Raw genomic sequence first — 24,768 nt, forward strand, 5'->3', positions numbered from 1 at the left:
AGATCGGCCATCGCGCTGATTGTAAGAGATAATATTAGAGACGATACCCGCGTTAAACAGTTTTTTAAAGGGGTTTCAAGATGAAGGCCATCCAGACCAAAGTATAATTATACGTGGGACCCAAAAGTTGTACTAAATTTTTTTACATCACAACCCTGTAACGCCGAATGAAGTCTAGATAAGCTATCAAAAAAACTAGTAACGTTATTGGCTCTTGTTACTGGCCATCGCTTGCAAACGTTTTCCTTTATTAATATTTATGACATAAGAATGTATGGATGAAAAGTCATAAGGACGATTCCAGAGTCGGTCAAAACCTCTAAGAGAAATTTATTTCAATGGATGTTAAGTTTACCTGTTCACCACATCGAAAAAATCTGCGCCACTAAAACTCTCATCGATTATTTCAAAATAACTAACAATATCCGTGATTCAATCAAAGAGCTGTTTTTGTTGACAAGCGATCCCGTAAAGACAGTTTCTGCTTAGTCTTTGAGTCGCTGGGTCAAACGGACACTTAACACTTGGGAAATTGACACGTCAATATTTTCGGTGCACAGCACGTGCCACGCTTCAAAGTCAGCAGCTGGAAAAGTGGACGCAGACTTAGAGCTTATTAAAAAAACAGCTGGATGGTCGCAAAATTTAGAAGTTTTTTCCAAGTTTTTCAATAGAGAAATCATGGCAAATAGAGACGACTATGCATCATCAATCCTTAAAAGTTAGACTAATGTGAATCAAATGTATAGATACAGTTTGAATAAAGATCCATTTCTTTTTTTCACTCAATTATTTGTGCAATAGTTAACTTTCAACATCTATAATTTGATCTCGAACAAGGAGGTGCAAAATACAATTGAACAATTGAAAGAATTTGTGAAATTCGATTGCAATTGTATGAGCACCTCCTCCGAAAACATCGAAAACCCGACCCAATTATGTTTCTTATTATCGACTTAATGCAATAACCCCCTACTACAGCACACTCTAAAAAATGAGAAATAGCGACAACAAGCAGGCCGACGGCGCAGTTGATAGACTGCCAGCGCTAACTATTGCCGGTTTTAGCTTTGAAAAATATAGTATTGAAGGCACTGAAAGGGAAACTACAATTTGATCCCTTTAGAGAAGGCACTCATACAATTGCAATTAAACTTCAAAAGTTCGTTCAATTGTTTAATTACTAGATATACTGACTTAGTCAAATGGCTTTTTTTTATTTTATTAAATATCTATACAATCCATAGCTCACAAATGTCATAACAAGTACCTACTAAGCTTAACAACCATTTCTTTAATGTCATGTAGAAGTTAACTTGGGAAAAAATAATACACAACGTCATTAGCGCACAAATTACAAACATAAGCAGCTGACGGGCACGATGGTCGTATGTTGGTGTGTTAGTCACGTATAATCTTCTTGTTACTGAGAACGCAAAGGGTAATTTTGGGCCCGTGGGCCAACTTTGCGCCCAGTAAATTACTTTGGGCCCTAGCGCAGAAAAGTACTTTGGGATCGGAGGGTGCAAAAAACTCTTCTGCCCATGTGCACAAAGTGATAACAAGGGTGCAAAGTGTCCCCAGAGGGTGTGAAGTGGCAGTTGCACTTTGTGCCCATGGTAAGAAAATCATTATTGAGTGACCTAATAAGATTTTATACTTTTTTTGATTGAAGGGAAGCAAGCATCAGCAGAAATTGCCAAAGAAAATCTCTAGTGAGCTTCCTATTAAGTAACCAGATAAAATTATAGCGTAAAGGAAGCCTATTGTATCATGTTAGATTGGATGTTATATATATTATCCCTACCTTCCTTTTTTGTTTTTTCTTAATTTTTCTTTCCCCCAAGTATGCAAGTCTTTCGTGTGCACCTCTACTACAAAGTTTCTAATAAACGACTTGATCATCAATCTTGCTGGGTACCATTTAAAGGACACAGCAATCCTTTCTAGTACACATCAAAATCATCGTCCCTACGTCTTAATCACAGAATCACAGATAGTGACATTACTAAGGAGCTGTCTAGATGATGGCTTTTCTAGAGGATGAGATAAAAAGCTAATATCTTTGTTTTTATTAGGATTAGGGTTATACCCAGTCTCACATTACGAAGCACGTAAGCAGTTACAATAATTGTTTTCAATATTAGCACAAGTGTTGTAAAATGAAATAAAAATTAATGTGATAAGCAAACAGCTTAGGAAACCACAATATATTACATGATTATCTACAAATTAGTTAATAACATTAAGATGTCCGTAAATCCGGTATTCAACCTGTGTTTATGTAAGAGAATATAGACTTATTAGACCTGTTTTTTACATAACTATATGCACGATTAATAAAAACATGATGTATAATTGCAGAAAAGGTGTATTCAATATTATTAACATACATTACTACTTATCGGCGTTGCCATATTAGTACTTGTGTAAATTTTTTCGTTGACTATACTAAACCCACTAACCACTAAAAGGCGAAAGTAGAAAAAAAGACTGGAAATGTTGAACCAAAAACAAGTTTCTTCAAACCACAACAACTAATTACATTTTTTTTAAACGATACCTCTGTCTTAGCCCGATAATTTAAGGGGAAAAAATGATATGCCTGTACCACAAGTAACCATTAGAAAATATGTAACTCGAATACGCTGTATATTAATATACTATTTTCCTTGTATGTACTAAATAACGAGATCAGAACCATAACTACTTATTAACTGTTCATGCAAAAGTAATGACATGAACGATTTTTCTTTGAAATGCACGGACGCGTACGATTTTTCATCGGTACGTTAAAGCCTATACTATTCTTTGTTAGAAGATAGCTGCCTGTACGATTTTTCGTTTGACCGTAGCTGTTTGTACGATTCTTCATCGGAATATTAATTGCCTTTACAACTCTTTGTCAGAATATTAGCTGCATGTACGATTCATCGTCGGGATACAGCTGCTTGTACGATTTTTTGTCAGAACATAGCTGCCTGTATGATTCTTCCTTAGGATATAGCTGTGAGTACGATTTTTCGTCAGAAGGCAAAGTGTGTACGTTTCTTCTGTAAAATATCTGGTGTATGTATTGTATATAATGTGTGGTCAAGAAATTGATAGAGTAGTTGTGATTTTTGATATCGATGTAATAAGTGTTCTTAAGTTTTTGAATAATATTACGCTTTTCCGTATTTTGCATAAATTTTAAACAGAATTATTCGAAGTGTTTAAGGAAAATCATGTTTTATTCCCTTGTTTCGAGATTTTTTCTTTTTTCATAATGATTGCATGAGCTTAAAATAATTGACTGACATTGAATATTTTAAGCATACTTAATATCACATCTGAGTTAAAACTGTAACTGTATGTATAATCTGAACATGAAAAAAATTAGGAGTAATAAGGAAATCTTATTTGTTAATACTTGTATTAGTATAGATTTAAATAAAAATTTTAAGCAGAAGCCATAACATATTGGACAAAAACTTAATTTTACTTGTTTTAAAATGATGATATAAAGACCATGAGAGAAGAGAAATTCAAGTATATAGCAATAAAAAGTGTCTTAGTACAGTGACAGTTAATTTTTTCATAGAATTAATTGCTGCAAGTATACATTAGTAGATTCGTCGTTCATTTGACTGACGTAATGTTGATAGAATCACCTTAATACAAGTATTTGGAGAACGGTAAAAAGTTTTTGATTATATTTTTTTCAGTACCTTTCATTAACCATGCAGGGATTCTTTATTAAAAATGCCACATGATTATGCATATAACAACTTTTTTAAATTTGAACTTATTCTGACGATAAATATTTCACATCAAACGATATTAAGATAGCCTCTTAGTAAAATACAATGTGGGCATGTCAACGTATGGAAGAAAAAATGATAATTTTAACGGTAAAAAAACTCGTACTACTATATTGTTGTTGAGATTTTTTCATACAATAATTTTTTCAATGTATTCGGAAACATTTTAGAAACGTGGAGCTGAAATGGAGTGTTTTATGTAAAGTTGAGGATGCTTTTATTTTTTACTTCATTTGGAATGCGTACAATGATTTTGTTTTTTTTTATAATATGTTGTTATTTTCATCATTATACCTGGACACGTATGCATTTTATGTTTAATTTTTTTCGTACCAACCAGATTAAACCTCGTAATCTAAGCAGGATAAGATTTTTTGGTCCAAAATATTTCAAGGGAAGTTTTGAAAATAGTTTTTATAAATGTACTTTTATTTTTGTAAATCTTTGTTACCACACAAAAAATTCTTGTAAGTAACTTTGTACACAAAATCGTTGTAAGCAATGAGTTATTGATTAATTTAAGCCACATAAAATAACATTAGGTTTTTGTAGATACAATAATAATCCAAGCCTACACAAATTCTTCAATTAGATTAGAGGGTAGTTCTGTTCTGTTGAGTATTCTAAAAACTGTCTGGCAGAGTCTCAAATCTCGCAGAGATGTCATATCCTACCGACTACTACTTTTAAAAATACTTTTTCTAAAACATTATATTTGGCAAATAAGTTTCAGTCACTTTGTACGTAGCTGTTAGTACATAATCATTTGAGAACCATCAAAAGCATACAGCCTCATTGTTTTTATTCAGAATTTACGGTACAAAATGTAAATCATATATTTTATATACGTATTAAGATTGCACTTATAATATACTTAGAATGTATGATATGCAATCGTTACTGTTTTGCATAATAACAAGTACTTACACAACTGAAACCATAATTCTTACTAAGTAACATACATTACAAATGTGACAACACATTAATATTATTTTTTAAGGCTTTAATCATTTTCAAAAACTGACAAATAAGAACTTTGGAATAGGAAGTAAGTGCACGGTATTTACATTTTTACATGTTTATTCAATACATACTTAATATAAGGCATATGCTTTAGTTTAAGGAGATAGTCGTTTAAATTGTCTCAAACTGTAATAACTTAATTACGGTAAATAAATTACCTCTTCATAGTAATACATAAGAATGTTTTTTCTTTCTATCCGTTATTTTATGTTTAGTGAGAAATTCGATAACAGCTCATTGGTTTAAGAAAAAGCTATATAAATTATCTAATAATACTTTAATGTACGTTATGTTTTTACTTGCATCTATTTCTGTAACTTATATTGTGAGGAAAATAAAATGCATTTGCACATCGTTTGCTTGACAAAATTTACTTATGTTACACTAATTTAAGTTTATACAACTTGTTTTGTTGTTTTTAACGTTTCAATTAACAAACAATCATTTATTTTTGTATATAAATATTTTGAACACTGGATTCGGTGGTATTAAGTGCGCGACTTCTAACATGTTCAAGATACTCGAAGCACTATACAAAACACATCACTTTACATTATAGTTTTTCTGTTTTTCAAACTTTTTTCTATACTTAATGTCTAAGTACGTGTATACAAGATACTTGGCCCATATCCTTATGTGTGCACGTACAAATATGTACATAATCAGGTACTATCCAAAGAATTGATTAGAGCTTGTAGATTCAGTTTTGGATTAACTTTGCCTGAAAAAAATATGCAAAGTTAACCTTATGTAAGCTTAAGTAAAATATATATGCATTTACATTTAATGCTTTTGGTTTGTGCTCTAACAGTTTTGTTTATAAATTAGCAACAATAGAAATTTATGGCTTAAAAAAAGTAAAGGAGTACATCTCTTATTAAAATAATATTTGTACCCACATACAATTTTTGTCTACCTTTTTATATCTGCAATAATTAATACTTAGTAAATAAGATAATACTTTTTTATTGTTGTTTTTTAATGTGTTACAAATGCTTTTCATTCTTGCTTAGCCAAAATACTGCTAAACTCGATATTGAAAGTAAGAAAATAAGGTGTTTAATTAATTAATAAGACAGTAAGAAGTTACAGTTTTAAGACAAAAAGTACAATAGTTTACAACATAATTTTATCGGTTAGTCATTTTGTTCTATACAAAAAAAAAGATAGAGTTCTGTCAAATTAAAAATATAGACAGCACAAAGTAAATAAGAATTTATTTCTAAACACATTATTTTTTTCAAGGAAGAGACAAGAATGTGCTCGTAAAAAATTTAATTAGGACAAAAAATGGTTTTACCTAACCTCTTGAAATATTAAAACTAAGTTACACAGAAGCAAGGCAAGGTGAGTTTAAAAAGCACATAAAGCCTTGGTGACTGCACTTCTATTTACTCAAAAATCACATACTCGAAATTTTCAAATAGAAAAAAAACAGGATTGTTATCGATATGCTTTACATATGAGAGTTAATTTAACGTTCTTTATTCTTAAAAATAGCTCTCTAAGAGAATTTTCATTAAAAAGTTGCCACATTACTGTAAATAAAAGATGTTTATCTTAATACGCTCGTATCAAGACTTTTCTACTGTCAGTTTCAATAACAAACCAAAGTGGTCTTACCCTTAAGTTACTGCCAGTTAAATTATTGCTCTATGAAATACATGTAGGTCTGCACTTAAAGATATGAAATAAGGCTAACAGTGTAAGAATAGTGCCAACAGATGGATACCATCTCATATAACATAGTAATTTTGGAGGCTCATACAAAACATCCCCCTCCATTTCTATAAGCATACCACAGCCCCCTCTCATACTCCCTAAGTCTCCCTCTAACTAAGATGCAATTTCATCAACTTATACGTAATTTTCATCAGGTTCAATTTTTGTGTGCTCCCTCAACCCCTCCTCACCCTTTCTCCTCGAATTTTTTAACTATTTTAAAGACACCCCTCAGCCAACCCTCCACCCCTCCCCTAGTGACTTCTAAATAGGGTAAAATTCTATCGGTTTTCATGTTATTTTTCTCATGTTAAACTTGTGTTTGCCCCTTTCCCACTCTTTTTCCCTCAGACATTTATCACAATGTTAAAGAGCTCTTCATAAGTCCCTTAAAAACTTCGTATAATAATAAGAAATCCCCCCTCAGATCCCTAAATAAGATTAAATTATATTCGTTCTTAGATCTTTTTCTTGAAATCAATTTTCGTATGCGATCCCTTTAAACCTTTTCATATTCTTTAGAAAATTCTCCTCATTTCCCTTACAATATCCCAACACATCTTCTAAGCTACCCTCAACTTCTTCTGAAAACTTCATAACTTAATCTCAGTAATTGGTAGAAGATTTTCACACCACCATTGATGAAGTGCGATGGCGCACTGCTCCTTCTTTAAAATCCTAATAAAATAATTAATTTTATTATAAAGTACGTAGAAAAACATTACACAGGATTTTTGTGCTTATTAAAAAAACAATAAATGATTTAATAAAGTATTTAAACTATGGACCTTACTTGTAGCCGTATTTACCACGATAAGAAAAAAATCCCTATTTTCTTTCTATTGAAATATGTCAAATATTTAAATAAAGCTTATCCTTCTGTCTCCAACTCAGATCATGCACAACGTTAGTTATTCTTTGTAAACAAACTTTAGTACTAAGGTTTTCTTAGTTATTACTTTTGCTTCAACATCGTGTTGAAGTAATTTACAATTCTTTATAATGTATTATTACATAAGCTATCAGCTACACTTAAATTTTGTATCAAATGAACAATATTTTCAAGTTTAAAACTAAGATAACGTGGAGGTTAGATCTCTCAAATACCGTTAAACATCTGAATGAAACAATTCATATGAGCATCACAATCAATTTTATTAACAAGTTTGTAAGTAGTTATTCTAATAATGAAATGTTCTGTCATTTGAACAAATACTAATTACTAGTTTCAAACAACAAAAAAATTGACCAGAGATATAATGCTTTAATGTTTTTTTTGTGTCGTTATACTTCTATTACTATTTTTTTAAAACTAAAAAAATAAGTCTAAGATTTTCGTCTAAAACAATAATTTTTTAACCAAACTAAGAGTTCGTATCTTATAAGCTACGCAATATTCTTTCCACTTTTTCTAAGATTTTTTTGGGATCATAGAAGCCTCATCTAATGTAAATAAATTTTCTTCTCTGAAATTCTTTTTCCCCGATGTAACTACCAAAAATAAATATTCTACATTGCTTCAGTTTAATAGTAAACGAAAGGTTCTATGACATGCCACTCCACTGAGATGTAATGTGGATGTTTATACCAGTCTATGTTGTCTAAAAAATCAGTTTGTTTCCTTATTAATTTGTTGTTTTTAAAACTGTGATTTAATTTTTAATATGTTTTTTATAAAGTGGCATAACCATTGAAGTATAAAAATCATTCATGATAGTTGTCTTTTTTTCTACTAGAAATTTTAGATGGTATAGACAAATAAATATTTCTATATCGTTTGTCTTTTAATTCCAGACGTTTCACAATATTTAGAAAACTTAAGGTTGTACATAATTATTGCAAATTATTCTAAGTAAATAAAATAAAAAAGTTGCATTCAATCAATATTAAAACGAATTTTTTTATAAATCTGAAGTAGCTATCAAATTTCTACAACTTTATTTTTTACTTTGGTATACTTTACAAAGATTCGTGTATTATTTGATCTTTTTAAGATCGTACTGAAAAAGTTTAGTGTTTAACTGATCTTTAAGAGTTTAATTTGAAACGCATAGCATGCAGAGGGTAAAGCCCCACTAGTATATATGTATGTACCACTCTCCATCAACATCGTTCCCCCTCCATACTCCTTTCTCCTGCTCCTTCGTCATTCCCCTTAATCCCCCTTTATCACTGACCCATTCATCAATTTCTACTTATATGTTCAATCACATTTTATCAAGGTTCGTACTTGAAGTTACTTCAACTGTTATTAACTTTTTTAGAATGAGAACTAAACAAAAGGCCATCTAGGACGTGTCAAGAATAAGTATGCAAAATTTCAGCAAAATTAGTTGAAGAGCTTATGTGGTTAGCGATTATAACAGTTTTTGCGACTTTACTTTATGTATTAGTTGGATTCTGGAAGAGATCTAAAGGAATCCTCTGATTTGTCAATACTTTCTGAATCAGCAATCTAAGACGCAAAAAGCATTTTTCTCTGAGTAAAAAGCTGAAACGGCCATTAAATTGAGTGAAGTTGAACGCAGCTTACAGGATCTTAGAGAAGAGCGTGTAAAAAGACAACCTTGAGACCACTTGCAACTGGCATATCCTTATTTAATGCTAATGTAAAGTTCTCATTCATATTTGCATACAACTTTATACATGTGCATACATATATAATGTGATACGTTAGCTAGGGATTTTGACTAATGTGTGATTTCATTTTTATTTATTATTATTTTACTTTTATGGTATTTGGGGAGAGATTGGGTTGTTCGAAGTCTTATGTAGTGTCAATTTTAGCAATACGTAATATCGTGTAGCTATCAATGTGACATGAGCGTTTTTAATTTTTTAACACACACTCACTCATATTACATACGCTGGGTCACTACCACATTGTAGTCACAGTTAACGCTACACAAAACGAGTGAATATTACGAGACAATATTTGTATGTTAAATTAACATATTTATTTACTTCAATAGCAGCCACGTAAATTATAGCTCAGATGCTGCACACCACAATGGTTATGGTCCTATCATCGTGGCTTGCTGTTAAATTTGTAATCCATGATACTTGGCGATGTGTTCACCTAGTCACTCGTGATAGGAAACTCGAGTAGACTCTAATAAATTAAGATAGGGTGATAAGGGAAGACTATTTCTACACACCACAACCCACAGCACCAACGCTAGATATTTCTACCTACCAGGATATCTCCGGTGATATTCTTGTTAATATTTTTGGCGATGCTATTCGTGTCAAGGGCACCAAGGAGCTTGCGTGGCCGTGTATGAACGTGCAGGTGTTCGTGTCACTGAGGTCTCGACTTTAACGGTATCTTGGCAGGTGAAAGTCTACTGATACAATGCCACGCTGTTTCAGTGCCAGCCTTGTAACGAGCTCAAGTGTCTGTCCTTGTTTCACGACGTAGATGCATCGTATGCTATGTGGCCCACTACACACTGTTAGCCAGCACGTAACTACGGATTTGCCACCATTACTATGCTTTTTCTCAGTACACCGACACACTGATAGCTGCCATTCACGAATTCATTCTCGCAGAATCATATTCATATCTCTAGCATACAGGTAGGAAGCACGGGAAGGAAGCCACACTGAGCCCTATATTCATTCTTAATATGTGCCCTCCAGGCCTGACACTGAAATTTCGTACCTTACAGCAAGCCACATGCAGAAAAGAGAACATTCATTTGCAGGTATAAGATCTCATGTTGAAAACTATATAAAAAACTTGACGGAAGTGTACCTTGGTGTAAATGTATCAAGCGTAGTTTCTTGTGTGATGTTACATATCGCCTTTTTCTGCTGGATCTTTCCAAGATATAACTGGTCAGTACTATGTAGCTCTAAAATATGTCACGCTGTTGTAGTGTCATTTGCTATTAGTATTATTACGATTTATGTCCTTACCAGCTTAAAGTATGCCCAATTATTTACCAAAAAAAATAATCACGTGTAAATTGAGAAAAATTAATTAATTAACAGTTGATTGGAGATTTTCAGACCTCTTTCTTCAAAATTTTTCTTTCTGACATAAACAACGTACAAATAAAGTATTAGATTGTGTTGAAATACAAAGAAAAAAATAAAAATTTTTTTTGGATAATCAAAATGACAAAATATACATTAATTATCATAAAAAATATTGAAATAAAAGTAAACTCGCAGAATCAAAGTAAAGAGCTATACTTAATTATTTACTTAATAAAAGAAAATTTACTTTATGAATCTTATTATGACCGCTGCCTTACTTTAACCTCGAGCCCTAGTTTCGTAGTATATACTATGGTTCTTGCTCACCTAGCTACCTAGCATCCCCGTGCATAAGCTCAGGCAACACCTTGGCTGATGTTTGCTAGCAGCCGATCACGTTGTACTGGATATCAAGCGAGAGCTATTGGTGCTGTATGTGTCAGTCATTATTAATAAAGGTGGAGTATTTTAATATTTTGTTATCATTTGTGTTGAATGTACTATGTGCTGATAACAGTGCCTTAGTGATAGATTTTTTAGGAAAAAAAGTAACTACAGTTTTAATGAAAGAACCATTTTTTTAAAACTATTTATACAACGTTTTTCCAGAAAAAGTTTAATAAAAGATGTCACTTTAAGTTCTAAAAAAAAAAAAGGAAAAAAAAGGAAATTTTAAAAATCAAAGAGAACTAAAAGAACTAATAAAAAAATGCTTATTACGAACGTTATACCAGCTGGTACATAATAAGTAAAGACAAAACAGAATAAAAAGGAAGATAGAAAAAAATCATTGGGGAAGGAGGAAAAAAAAAGAATTTTTGGGGTGACGGTTTACCTGCTCAGCCAGGAACTCTAACTATTCTTTGAGCGAGCTCTCTTAGCATTTAGGGTACTGTGTGAGAGTCACGTTTTTTGTAGTGCAACGATGACAAAATTTCTAATTCTGGGACCAGTTACACCTTGAGAATCTGTGTCCCGATCTTCCACATCCTGAGCTGGCAAACTCTAAAACTGGTTCTGATGTTGCCGTTGCTTCCTATATTAGGATCAGAGGGAAGTTGCGGTTTCTGCCGTTAACTGGGTACGAGAAATTGCTGGCCCACGTCACCTTCAACAATATGAGGGCTGGGAGCATTGTTTCTTTGTTCACCCATGCCCTGTTAAGACGGCTACTACCAAACTGTCCCCTCTTTCTCTCCCAATGGCTCCTGTTCCGTCTCTAGCTCCTCCTTAATGGGGTTAAGGAGGGGGAAGGAATGTTGGGTCAGGCTTGTTTAACCCAATGATCCATTCGCTGGAGTCATAATATTGGGCCCCAATCAACTGGGCAAGGGGCGCTAGGTTAGTGGGTGGTTCCTGGTGTTGTGACCTTTTTCACCTTAGCCATTGTTGGTCCCTTATCTCTTACATGTCTGAAAGCGACGCTATCTCGCAGAGTACCATGAGCTAGCCTCTCCTAGCCACGAAGGGCTGCTGTTTGGCCTTCACGTACTTGTCTAACTCGGCATACAGGGCTCAAATCCTCAGGTCTTGTCAATGGTTGGTTAGCCACAACCACGTTGACTTCGTGTTTCTTGGAGGCATTATGTGTAGTGGTTGAGTTTGAGTCATTTGGGGTGGGGATTACTTTTTGTAGATCTAATACGTGTACTTCAACTACTTTTCCAGTATCTACGTCCCTAACCTCCATTACCACTTTCAACAAAACCTGAGCAATCGTGCTTGGGTCCGTGAAATCAGGGGCTAATTGCGCTAAAAGTTTGAGCCAGGCTGAAGACAGAAGGTGATTTCTCAGGTTTTTTACTTCAAATTTTTTTGGGTCAATAATTCTCATTATAATACTTTCATTGGCAAGCCGTAGCTTTGTCGATGTGTTTCTTAGTTCAATCCCTTCTGAGAGGTAGCCTTTGTATTCGATCCTCGCAGTCTTAAGTGTCCCTTTTATTTAATTTATCCGTATTCCTAGGTTGTTTTGACAGATTCATGGGAAATGGATTCCTACCGAAATCTGAGAACGCTGATCTTATTTTAGTGGATCCACTTTATTAACTTCATACGTTTCTTGTACAAAACATCTTTTGTAGTGGTAGCCAAGACAACATCTCCTATTGCTGAAATTTGGCCTTTGTATGCCTGTGACAAAGCGTCTGGAACTTGATGCAGGCTTCCTTTTTGGTGAATTAATTTCACGTTATATGCCTACGAGGCCATATTCCTACGAACTAACTACCTACAAGATTCTTTAGCTTGTTTAACTATGATAATCTACTATGGTTCACTGTAAAACTTTCTCCTGGCAAATATCTTCCAAAGAGGTCTCCGACCAAATTACTACTAGGTACTCTTTTTTTGTCATCGTATGATTTCACTCGGCTTTACTTAAGGTCCTGCTTACATAGCAAAGAATGTGTTTTTCTTTGTAAAATTCGTAAGTAAGTTTATCTGTAACAACATAATTGCTAGTATCGGTTTATAACACAAATTATATCGAAAAATTAAGCCTTTTAACTACTAGGGGCTCAGTTAAAGCCTGCTTTAACTTTTCGAATACCTACTCTTTTTTCATGGTCCATTTTTATTTAACGTATTTAGACATGAGATTCGTTAGGGTTGTTTAAAAATCGGCTAGTATTTTGATAAAGTGGGCATACCAACCAACCATACCAATAAACTGCTTGAGTTGTTTGAGGTTTAATGGAGCTGGGTTCTCAACAATTGGTTTGATTTTATCTAGATCCACCCTTAATCCTTACTAATCTACTTTATACCCCAGGTACTTTACCTCAATACATCCAAACTTTAATGTATAACTCAGTTAGAGTCCTTAAAAACATTCAAGACAATCGTGAGCCATTTCTTGTATTCATAGAAGTTTTTAGTTACGATTATAATATCGTCCATTTAAATATAGACATATGGCTCCCGTTCTGGTTAAATGATTTTGTCCATGATGGCTTGAAAGATGTAAAACGCATTTGTAAGGCTTTAAGGTATCCGTATAAACCCATAAAGACCTTGACCTGGCACTGCGGAGGCTGTCAGCTCTTTGCTGTTATCTTCCAACAGTATCTGGTGATAGACTTTGCTAAGGTTTATCTGTGAAATAAACTTCGCCTTGCAAAGCTTGCCAAGAATATTATCTATCAGGCGCATCGGGTATGCAATCTTCTTTGTGGCTTTATTTAACTTTCTGTAGTCGATGCAAACTAAAAATTTTTTGTTAGCCATCAGGGCTGGTAATGGACAGCTGCACCAAGTACTTTCTGACTCCTTGATGATATTTTTCTTTTCAAGTCCCTCAATTTTTTCGTGTGCTACCTGAAAGATCTTAGGTGCATATCTACGTGGTCTCTATTTACTTGGACTTTGGACTGGTATGGATAAAATTTCTCTAATCTTTTTAAAAAATTATTACCCAAGTCACATTAAGTCGCACCACTGTCGATTAACGCAAATACTCTTGTCCCGTTAATATTGAAGTTGAGAAAGTGCCTCAGTTCACTGTTTGGAGATAGTACTTTCAGTATTCTATTGGTCCCTGTAAGCTTCACTGTAAAGTGTAAAGGGAATTCCTCAGGTCCAAAAAAGAGTTGATAGTCCTTGTCTTGACTCTTAATTAACTTGACCTCTTTTTCTAGCACTGGAAGGTCTGTGAAATTTTAAATGTGGGCCCGGTTTATTTAGCCTTGATAACTAGGGTGCAGACTCTATACACTCTATTGACTTGCGGCTCCAGGTTGAAAGCAGGGTTAATTTAACCCATAAAGGTTTAGATTTTCGACAAATAAGCTGCCACGTCCTCGTTAGGCCCCTATGGGGGCCTGTCTGTCTCTCTTAGTTGCTGCTGCGACTCTCTAATATTAAATTGTCATCAAGTCATTTGCCATTTCTCAGATTGACCGCTGCAAAAATTTCTCCCTGCGAAACCAATGGCTTGCTTCAGCATCTAGTACTGCAGGTAAGGCACGTACATCCTTTATTGTTAACCCATATGTTATCGTTCATTCACACAGCTTAACTATAAATCTTACCAGAACGTTCCTACTTGTATTGCAAAATTCTATTCCCTATTTGAGAAATATACCTACAATTTGCATTTCTCAGCTAAAACCTGTACCACCCCGTAGTCTGTTTATTTGGTTATGCAGTCTGTCCACTTGGTACAGACACAGCTGCATGTCCATCTGCTGGATTTATTCATAACCTAAAGTGTATTTTGAGATGTCATATGCATGTGCGGAAGGAAGTTAGCGCATTATTTCAAAGAGGTTGTTATCATCTACACAGTGCCTTAATTCATTAGTATTTTTAAGTTGTATTGATGGTATTAAGAGACTTAAATTTGGACCGTATTTTCTTTTAAGAATATCTTGTAAATCGTTTTGGAGCGTATTTTGCTGAAGGGACTATTATTATGTTTCTGTAGTTGCTAAATTTTCAATTGAGCTTGTACACGTAAGTCACTTTTTATTTGATTTCCCCATTCAACTTCTTCCAGATACACGTCTTCTATTCGTCTTCTAAACTGTCAAATTTAACCCTATACCTGAATCTCCCTCTGTCGTATTAGTTTCTTTTATTCTTCTCTCCTCTAACAACTGATTCTACAACCCGTGGTCACTTCTTTTCCCTTGTGCTCTTCTGGTCTCAACGTTTTCAGTGAGCAAATCTTTTGGGTCAGTGCTGTGTACTCTGTCTAGTTTTTGTGCATCATGTATTGCTACTTTCTCATTCAGCAGCGGCTTCAGTGACATTTGATTGTGTAAACTCCTTCCAACTGGTTGTCTAACCACATCTTTAAGGTATTTCTATCTCTACTCGAATTTTCTATCTTTTCCTGTTTACTAGTTGCATTTAAGTGGAACATAGCACACCGTCTATCCCTGCTAGGTATTTTTGGTAAGGGTGGACAAGATAATTATAGCCTACCTATCGGATTCAATTGATCCTTTAAATGAAACTATCTATTTATTTGACTGTTGTAATATGATTTTATATTATATCTTATGAGCCTGTCTCGATCATCTGTATGTGGTCCAAGGTATACCAGGTTAAAACTCTTTAAATCTTTTCTCACATGTTCTTCGGATGGTGCCTCAACTATTAGCTTGATCATTCACCTGACAGTTATTGGGTATAATGATGCTAACTTATCCCTTACCTTAAAAATTGCATTAAAACTCAAGACCAAATCAGTACTTTTTATTCTGATTTTTATATATCCAGTACACGATTGGAACAGAAAGAAGAGAAAACGATAAAAGAAAAAACGTAAGATAAAAAAAAGAGAGAGAAGAAGAAAACAAAATTCAATAAATAGAAAGATTAATTATTAAAGAGAGAAAAAGAAGATAAGTCTATTAAAATTTTTGTATAAAACGAGTATATTTGTGTTAAAGAAAAGATAAAGCAACGGAAAGAAAACACAAAAAAAAAATTTAATGGGTAGCTGTGGGAGGGACGAGAAAAAAAAGAAATTTTATTTTTTTGTAGGTGTAAATATTTGTAATAAAAAAACAACGTATAAGTATAAATAAAATACATATTCTATGAAACCATGTCGTGTGTAAGGGTGGTGCAATTATTGTTGGAAAAAGTATATGTACGTTTGTTTGGTGAGATTTAAATATAAATACAATAATATTTAACAAATAAGCAAGTACATAACTATATTACGTACGTAAAAAGAGTTTAAATTAAAACCATGGCATGACAAACTACCAGGCTAACAAGTACAAAACTATGCACTTTTATCGAAATTTACGATGATTTGAGAACTACGTCCTGTGTCTACACTGATTACATCTCTAACTTTACGCTTACATTTGTCACGTACACTAACACTTATTTCTAGTTTAGATATAGTACCCACAATACATTTATTTTTAAACAGCTAAGGCAAGCTATTGTGTACGATACCTTTGTTTTGAGCTGTGTAGTATTTCATGCCAGTCAATCTTGCTTTAGAACATTTAATACACATAGGTTTTTTTGACAGATCTTACTCAAACATCAAACTCATGTTCAAAAAAGCATAAAAAATATTTATAAAACTGCAGATTGCTTCTTTGCACCCTTTTTTCGTATGTTTAACTTAAAAAGAATCTTCATCTAACATGTAACCTTAAGGACAGATCATGTAGAGTTGCAATCATATGATATGTAAAAGTAATCCAATTTTTTTAGTATAAAAGATTACTTCTTGGTAAATCTTTTAAATTTTTTAATAAATTGTTTTAAAAGTGGTTCTATTTAACAAAATAAGAAAACAAAAGTCAAATATTTGCAAAAGTAAGCATATGAGTACTTCCATGTAAGAAAAAAATGGCCAGTGTTGCTGCATATTTGCGCTCTTCTTCCCTACCTTAATATTTTTCTTGCTAACTGTAAGGAATACCTTTAAGATAAAACATCATTCTAGTTACGACTACAGAAATTTTCAATGAATGAAATGTTATGAGAATTAATAAATACATTTGTAGAACCTTGCATAAGCTAACTATTAATGTAAAAAACATAAATTAACGAAAAACCACTGGAAAATCATCTTTAAAATTCTGAAAAAAAAACAATTATACTACCCATTATTCATCTGTTATTAAATTAACAATAAAATAATTAATAAAGAAATATTTTATAATACAATGGAACGCTGCTACAAAAATCCTATTTTCTTAACTAAAAATAAAAAAATTTTACACTAAGAAGTTCGTTTATAAAATGAATAATATGTTAATTGATACAATTTAAAATCAAATTTAGTGAATTATTAAACCGTAAATAACTATGTAAATTAAACATACTTTAGTAATCGGAAAATAATGAGTGATTAGTTATCTTATGTTGAGACCACTGATAACAGTATAGGTCAAGTACTTCGTTGTGTGCTGGAAGTCACCGGTTCAAATCTCGATAAAAGTTTTTTTTCAGAAATAGTAAAAGAATAAAAAAATCAATAAAATAAAATAAAAAATTTATGGCGTAGAGTTATAGCGGGGTCTTCTTGGGTATGGTGTGGAGTGGACCTGGGCAGGGCAAGGAGGAGTTTCATGAAAAACTCACTTTTGATTCATATTTTCTAGAAGTCACAATTTTGAAATCGTTGATTTACTTTTGCACAAAACGTGCTTATTAAAGTATAATTGTAGAAAAAAGAGTGTGTAATTACATATTTCGAATCTGTGGAAGATTTGCAATTAGATTATTCATTCATGAAAGAGTATAATAAATATAATTGCTCAGGTGCAGTCATACTTTCTGTTAAAATATGATAGAAGCGTCGAAATATAAAATGCGCAATGAAATGGGCAAACATTTTAAAATTTTTATTTTTTTCACTGTAATTATACAACCATAACACATTCCTTATTGATAACTAATCATTAGAATAAATAGTTAGCGAGTAACTTATAATATACGTCTACAAATCAAACTGTCCTATTCTCTTACTTATGTAAGGTAAAAGGTAATGTAAAAGGTAGTTTGTACTACTTTATTGAGTGGACCTTACAATAATATAAGATTTAAAAAAGGAAAGTATCTTTTTAGCTTTTATTACTAATTTAAGTTAAATCCCAAGATTTTATGTTGTTTAACCTAGACTTCTGAGTAAAACGTATGACTATTAAGTTAATATTTAATAATATTGTTTGAACGTCATACGACTATTTTCAATTACTTCTTATTAAGTCAAATTTAGTAAATAAGACTGTGATTATTTTTACAAAGTGCAACTGTCACTTAGTGCCCTCGGGTCTCACTTTGCGCCCTTGTAATTATTTTGGGCCTATGGGCAGCATTTAAAAAGCAAGAGTCATCGAGACCTTAGTAGCAAGATTCGCAAGGCACTTTCTCATCAAGAAAGAGTTCTCGGTTCAAGGTCTGGTCAAGGGGACCAGTTTTAAAATTTTTACTTATGACAATTTTTAAATACATGAGTTGTTGTCATAAAAGAACAAGTTGCTTTTATATTCTAAACATTGATGGTAAATATCAAGAAAATAAAAACTATTTGCACCAAATGTACCTATGAGATGAAGAATGGACATCTTTTGGTCAAGTCTTTTAGCCAACATTGCTACATATATTTAAATGATCAAACGTATTGAGTAACTTCTGTTAAGAAATAGTAATAGATTTAAAACTGTTCTAATTGTAGTAATATTATAGCTAAAAAACGTGATGCGTATCTATGCAAATACAATTTTACCTCTCAACCATTAAAAACAAATTCAGAAAAAATATAAGAGGTGAAACCTTAATATTGAACGAATACAAGCAAAGCAAAAAAATACTCGCTTCTTTTATTTTAGAAAGTATTAATCAATGTGTCATACGAAATGCCTTTAATCAAATTTACCGCTAAATAATGAATATAGAAAACTTACTGTTCTAAATTAGGTATGCCACACGTCACTTTCTTCTAATGATAGTTAAGTTTTTTTGTTGGCTGATATCAGCATTGACCGTTGAAGTCTCAAAAAAGGGGTAAACTACGAAGGTAAAGCAATAAGATTCAAAAGGCGGCACCTGTTGCAGCTTGCCGTCGTCATACGCTTTAAAAAGTCGCTTCACACATCACTTTTCGGTACTTTCTCGTACCTTTTTTCTCCATGTAACAGTTCTTTAGATATACCTAATGGTTAATAATGCGATTGTTTAGTCGTTTTCTAACACGTATATGAGATGTGCTCACTATCAATTATTTATAAAAATGTTATTCAGAGAATTATTTTCTTTGCATTTATATTACGCTGTTTTGATAAAATACTGCAAAGCGCAGAGGTTTCTGTGACTTTTTTTCTCTCTTTGGTATTACCAACCACTGAATAATCCAGAAGTCTACCTTAATGATTGGAGAACAAATTTACTACGCTAGGAGCCTTACACTTCCAATCGACCTTTTTTACGATACATACGTATTTTATTACTACGCTACTGGTTATCAGCCTATGTAAAGCTTTTGGTATGCGCCACAATGTGTTTCATAAGCATCGTACCCTGCTTTTTCTCGCAAGTGTGCCTCTTAGTTCTAGCCGTGTTTTGACTGTCTTCATTATTAAGAAAGATACTCGTTCAAGTGCACTCGATTGTGTGACCCACCTTGTAGGTAAAGTGTCAGAAATGTCGATAAGTCTGAAATACATATGCTGAATGACATAAAATATGAGTTGATTGGAGGAAAAAATTTAGGTAATGCTGGTAAAATTAGACCCAACTTGTTCCAATGAGCTGGGATAGCTTCACGATATGCTGACAGTTTCTCATGCTATTAGAAACTATTAATGTATTTGATTACTCAAATATGCTTTACGCACGTAATGAACACACTTAAAATAAATTTTGACAAACTGCTCCAACTAAAGATTGAGAATGCCAAGCTCTGGACTAAGTAACACTTAGTGTCTGAAGCTCAACATGAGTTGATTGCATTGTGTCAACTGTGATCAACATCCTAAGGTCAAAAAATCGCTTTAGTCAAGAATAAAAAAAATTTTGAAAAAATAAAATGTTATAAAATTTATTTATATAACCTTTCCTTACATTAGGACCACTTGTAGACGAGTGAATTAGGGACTCAGCTCAAATGCAGGAGATCAAGGGTTTAAATCTCGATGCATTTTTTTTTTTAGAGAATTTTCTCAAAATAAAATTAAATTAAATATATAATCATTGCTATAGTGGCGTGGTGAGGCATGAAAGGGATTAATACAGTGAAGTGGTGTGAAGGAATGAGATGAGGAGAGAAAAAATATGAAAAGCTTACTTCAGTTACATATTTTCTCAAAGTCAGAATATGAAAATCGTTATTCCTATACGGTACATAACGCGTTTATAGAATTGTAACCCTGATTATCATTAGTATGCGCTAATCCATTTAATAATGAATTTTAAGAAAACTGTTTCAACTGAAAAAATACGACTTATATAAAAATTAAATAACTTGAGTTACTTTGTGAAAACTGTCTTTATGAAAAATTTGGAAACGATTGCAACTGATAAGCAGATAAGTGCTTATTAGTGGTGTAAAATTTGACTTAATCTTTCACATGAGACTCAAGCCACGTATGGACATTAAAAAATTATCGTGGGTTACATAAATAACTTTTGTCAAAAAAAGTGCTTATAATTCTACTGAGAGACAGAGAGAGAGAGAGAGAAAGAGGGAGCAAGAGAGAGAGAGAGAGAGAGAGTAAACATTTGAAGAATAATAACAATTATCAAATCTTTCACATCACAAAGCATAATTGACAATAGTATCCCAATGGCTTTTTTTCAACTGCCTATGGTATAGTCACATGTAAGGGTATTGGTGCCAATAAGAAATGAGGTGCTAGAAAAGTAAATTTGATACTGCCTTCGAACAATTATATTGCCATTGCTGAAGTTTTGGATACTTAAGCAAAAAAAAGTTACAAAAAAAAAAAGGTTTTTTTAGTAAAATATAGGAATATTAACAAACTTGTTGCAATCTTAAATCTCGTCAGGTGAAAATACAGAGCCACTCTAGGTATATAGAATCATCGTGCAATTGTTCCATTTAATATAAGCTACTGTATGCTTGAAAAAACATTGTTTGCTGATGTACATGAAATTTTTTATACGTGAAAAATAAAAATGCTGGAAAAATAAAAAGTACAAACAAAATATTTGAGCGTAAGCTGTAAACAACTGGAATGTAAGAAAAAATTAAATAAGTCTTGAAAGTTTTTGATGTAAGATATAATGTGAGTATTGTAAGGTTTTTTAAGTATTTATAAAAACTTCTTATTTGAAAAAATGGTAAATATGGTTTTGTATACACTTTTATTTATACAAACAAACTTTTTTTTTAATAATCTTATAAGTAATTAGTTAACCTATTTAATCTATACAATTTTTCGAGCTTACGTGTTGCCTCTGTAATATCTAGAAAATAAGAGTTCAACTTTCTTCGCCTAACTTTTTTTTAATGCACTTTAATACCAGTAATTTCTTAGACTACGTGACTTTGAAGTACCTCACACGTATCTGCTGCTCATGCACAGCATACATGCTGTTTGTCGTCATATTTTTCTTAATAACAAAAAAAATTTTTTTTGGAAAATACCTGTGTTGACGTGAAAAATCTGGTTTTCCTATCTATACTATAAAAATGGAAGTTTTCGTCAGATAAGCGCCATCGCCTCTGGGGCTATTTTGCGGCCTGAGGGTACTGCGAAGCAGGCTCAAGAGACCGTAAGGTTCCCAGGAGGGATGGAGCTTATGTGGCAAATACCATTTTTTCTATCAAGGGCACATCAGCCTCTCAAAAACGCTCAAGGTAGAAAAAATTTACAAAAATGGATGTTTTTGGAAATTGACATGTTTCGTATCATTTTATGGTCAGAAACTTGATTTTTTTTTTTAATCTATAATTGCATTAAGAAGCATATATTTCATACAAAACAAAACACCAGAATCATAATTTTTTTATATCTTATGAAGTAGTTTTAAAGTTATATTCCTGAAAAGAAAAGGTAAATGGCTTAGTACTTATGTGCTACGCTCATAGAGATATTACTAATAAAATAAGGGAGTTGACTTAAAATGCGTCCTGTTGGTAGAAAGACAGGGCAAATAAAGTGATCCTATATGCATAGATATACTTCTAAAGTTTTTATACTGGTAGGTGAAGCGATGGAAGGTCTTTTCATTTTCTGTCTTTTCCTTCCAACGAGATATTTGCATTTATGCGTTAGGTACTCACTCCCCTACTCTATGAGTAATATCTCTATGGCTACGCTGGGAGAATCAACATAAAAGCCTCATACGTATTCGCTTGTACTTCTTAAATCCATTCAGCACATTACTAAGCAAAATCTACGCTTGCTTTAATTTTTGACCAAAATTTCTTTTGCATAAGATAGTATCAACTTATTAAGTTAGGAAAAAGTGGATCAATGTAAGATCTTTAGCTCAAGTAAGTCACCTTGTGCTTGACAAAACATCAATTTTCTTTTAGCCATTAGCCTCTAGCTTTTATTATTAAAATGTGTCTTTTTAGATGAATTTCGTGTGGGTAAGATAAAAACCACTTTTTGATTCTTACTAGATTTATACTTCTACTAATACTTTTGCTTACCCAAAGTCAGCTGAGGTATAACAAAACTCACGTTTGAAGAAGTACCTGTTCAATTCTTAAGTTCTTTTTGCGTTAAAAAATGATAAGTTATATGAGTTAACACATATCGTAGTAAAAAAAAGTTTTTTGTAAAAAAAACAGTTCTTACTAACGTTTATTAATCTATAATAAAAAAGTGTTTAACGATGCTTGATTCCTCTCTACCTTGATAATACAAGTAAAGTACAAAGTATTTTCCAAGTTATTTACATCTTACATTACTTCTTCCTCACAAGATTTGATTCATTTATATTAGTTGACGTCCGCGCCAACTAACTAGATCTCAAAAAAGGGTAGAACTACGAAATTAAAGCGAAAAAAGTCCAAAGGCAGAAGCTTTACACTTTTTTGTTCTGGATTTAATTGATTAATTAAAGCTAAGTATTTGTTGTAAGCGATTGAAATTCTTTATTCTTAAAATATTAAAATTAGGAAGAGAAATCGGATTAACATCGAAGTACTGTCTTATTTAACTTATTAAATTTAATAAAGCAAGTTACGTTAGATTTTTACAAAAATGCATATTAGAAATTCTTACATTTCTACTTACAATACTTTTAACAAGCTCAATTTTTCATAACTTAACTCACTCTTATAAACTGTAATTATCTTCGGCTTGTGCGCATGCACTTCAAAGATCTTCTGTGGTTACTGATAAAGATATTTTTGCATTCTGCACAGGGGTACTCTTAGTAATAATGATAGTTAGTCAACTACTTTTAACGTTTGAACCCAAGGTGTCAGTCTTTATATTTTTTTTTTTTTTTTTTTTTTTAATTGATACAGTAATATATAGGTAATATACAGATAATATACAGGTAATATACAGATAATTATAGGTGCGTAATGGGTGACAGTAAATTAACGATTTCAAATTAGAAATCTAAAGAAAAAGTTTGATGGAAGTGGATTTCGCATGTTACTCACCCTTTGCCATACCACCCTTGCTACACTTGCAGTCCCCTCTACATCACACAACGCCATTACACAACATATTTTAAATTGTATATTGGTTATTTATTTTTTTTTAAACCAAATCCTTAGAAAAAGAAAAAAAAAGCCAAGGGCCTGACTCACTTTGCTAGGAGCAGTCCCAAAAAAAAAAGAACGGTTACTTCTTGTGTTTTAGTTTATAACGTATTTTTAGCGTGAATTTTTATTAACTGGTAATTAAATTATCTGGCTCAATCGTAAATGTCATTTATAAATTAATCAATTATTTAATAGACTAATTCTTTCGGTTCATTGTGTTTTTTGAAAACTTACAAATGAGTTTATTTCAGCAGAGCAGCCTTCCTATGAATCAATTATTATTCATTTACCTATAATGCATATGTAACTTTTACAAATAATAAATAACTGTTCATCCAATTTATTCATATTTTAAGAAAATTTTTATAAATTATGAAATAACTTTCGTTATAAGCAAATACAATGATTAATTGTTATAGCATTTTACTCATTCAAAATTTTTCCATTCGTAATTTAAGTGATTTTTTGACTTGACAACGTTCTTGACAAAGTTAACGATGGAAAAGTTCACAGAAGTAAGAGGAGCACAAATGTGTGCAGCAAAGCTGGCAATTGTTTTTCTCATATGGATGTACTTAAACGCTTTTACTATACTTGATCGCCTCTTTTTAAACTCATTCGAAAACCTACTTATAAATTTGTATTCAAATTCAATAGGTTTATCTAAAAGTAATCTTTTACACCAAAAAGCTTGGGAGATTAGGATATTTTTACATTGCACATTGTTTGCCATATAACCTCATAGAAGTAGAACTTCACATTTGGGCAACCAAGCACCCACTGACTGTTTTCAAACAAAAATTTTTTTTTTCACTCCTCCTGCAAGTCTACAGCAGATCTAGGTCTAGTCTAGGTCTAGGTCTTACATTTGCTTGAAATGAACTCTCTTAAACGCAGCTTCATCAACAAATTAAGTCTTACATTCGTTTCACTGGTACAATCGAACTCACTCTCTAACTTTTTTAGTTACTTGACAGCAATTGATAAAACAGAGACCGTGCTAATTGATATGTGAAAAGAGTTCTCATACTTTTGCATTTAAGGAGGACACGTAAAGTTGGA

The 24,768-nt window shown here is 32.5% G+C and overlaps 1 protein-coding gene across 1 annotated transcript in view; it reads right to left on the reverse strand.

Moving 5' to 3' along the window:
• Window positions 1-5,177: 5,177 nt before the first annotated feature.
• Window positions 5,178-24,768, reverse strand: part of shaker (potassium voltage-gated channel protein Shaker) — a gene marked incomplete at its 5' end in the record, with an annotated part of 629,484 nt that continues 609,893 nt past the window's right edge. Inside the window, one exon of the mRNA XM_089593785.1 lies at window positions 5,178-5,547. The remainder of the gene's footprint in view (window positions 5,548-24,768) is intronic.

Source organism: Copidosoma floridanum, unplaced genomic scaffold (genome assembly GCF_036245765.1).
Source record: "Copidosoma floridanum isolate Cflo_tuat_1 unplaced genomic scaffold, Cflo_Japanese_pri ptg000020l, whole genome shotgun sequence".
Taxonomy (NCBI): domain Eukaryota; kingdom Metazoa; phylum Arthropoda; class Insecta; order Hymenoptera; family Encyrtidae; genus Copidosoma; species Copidosoma floridanum.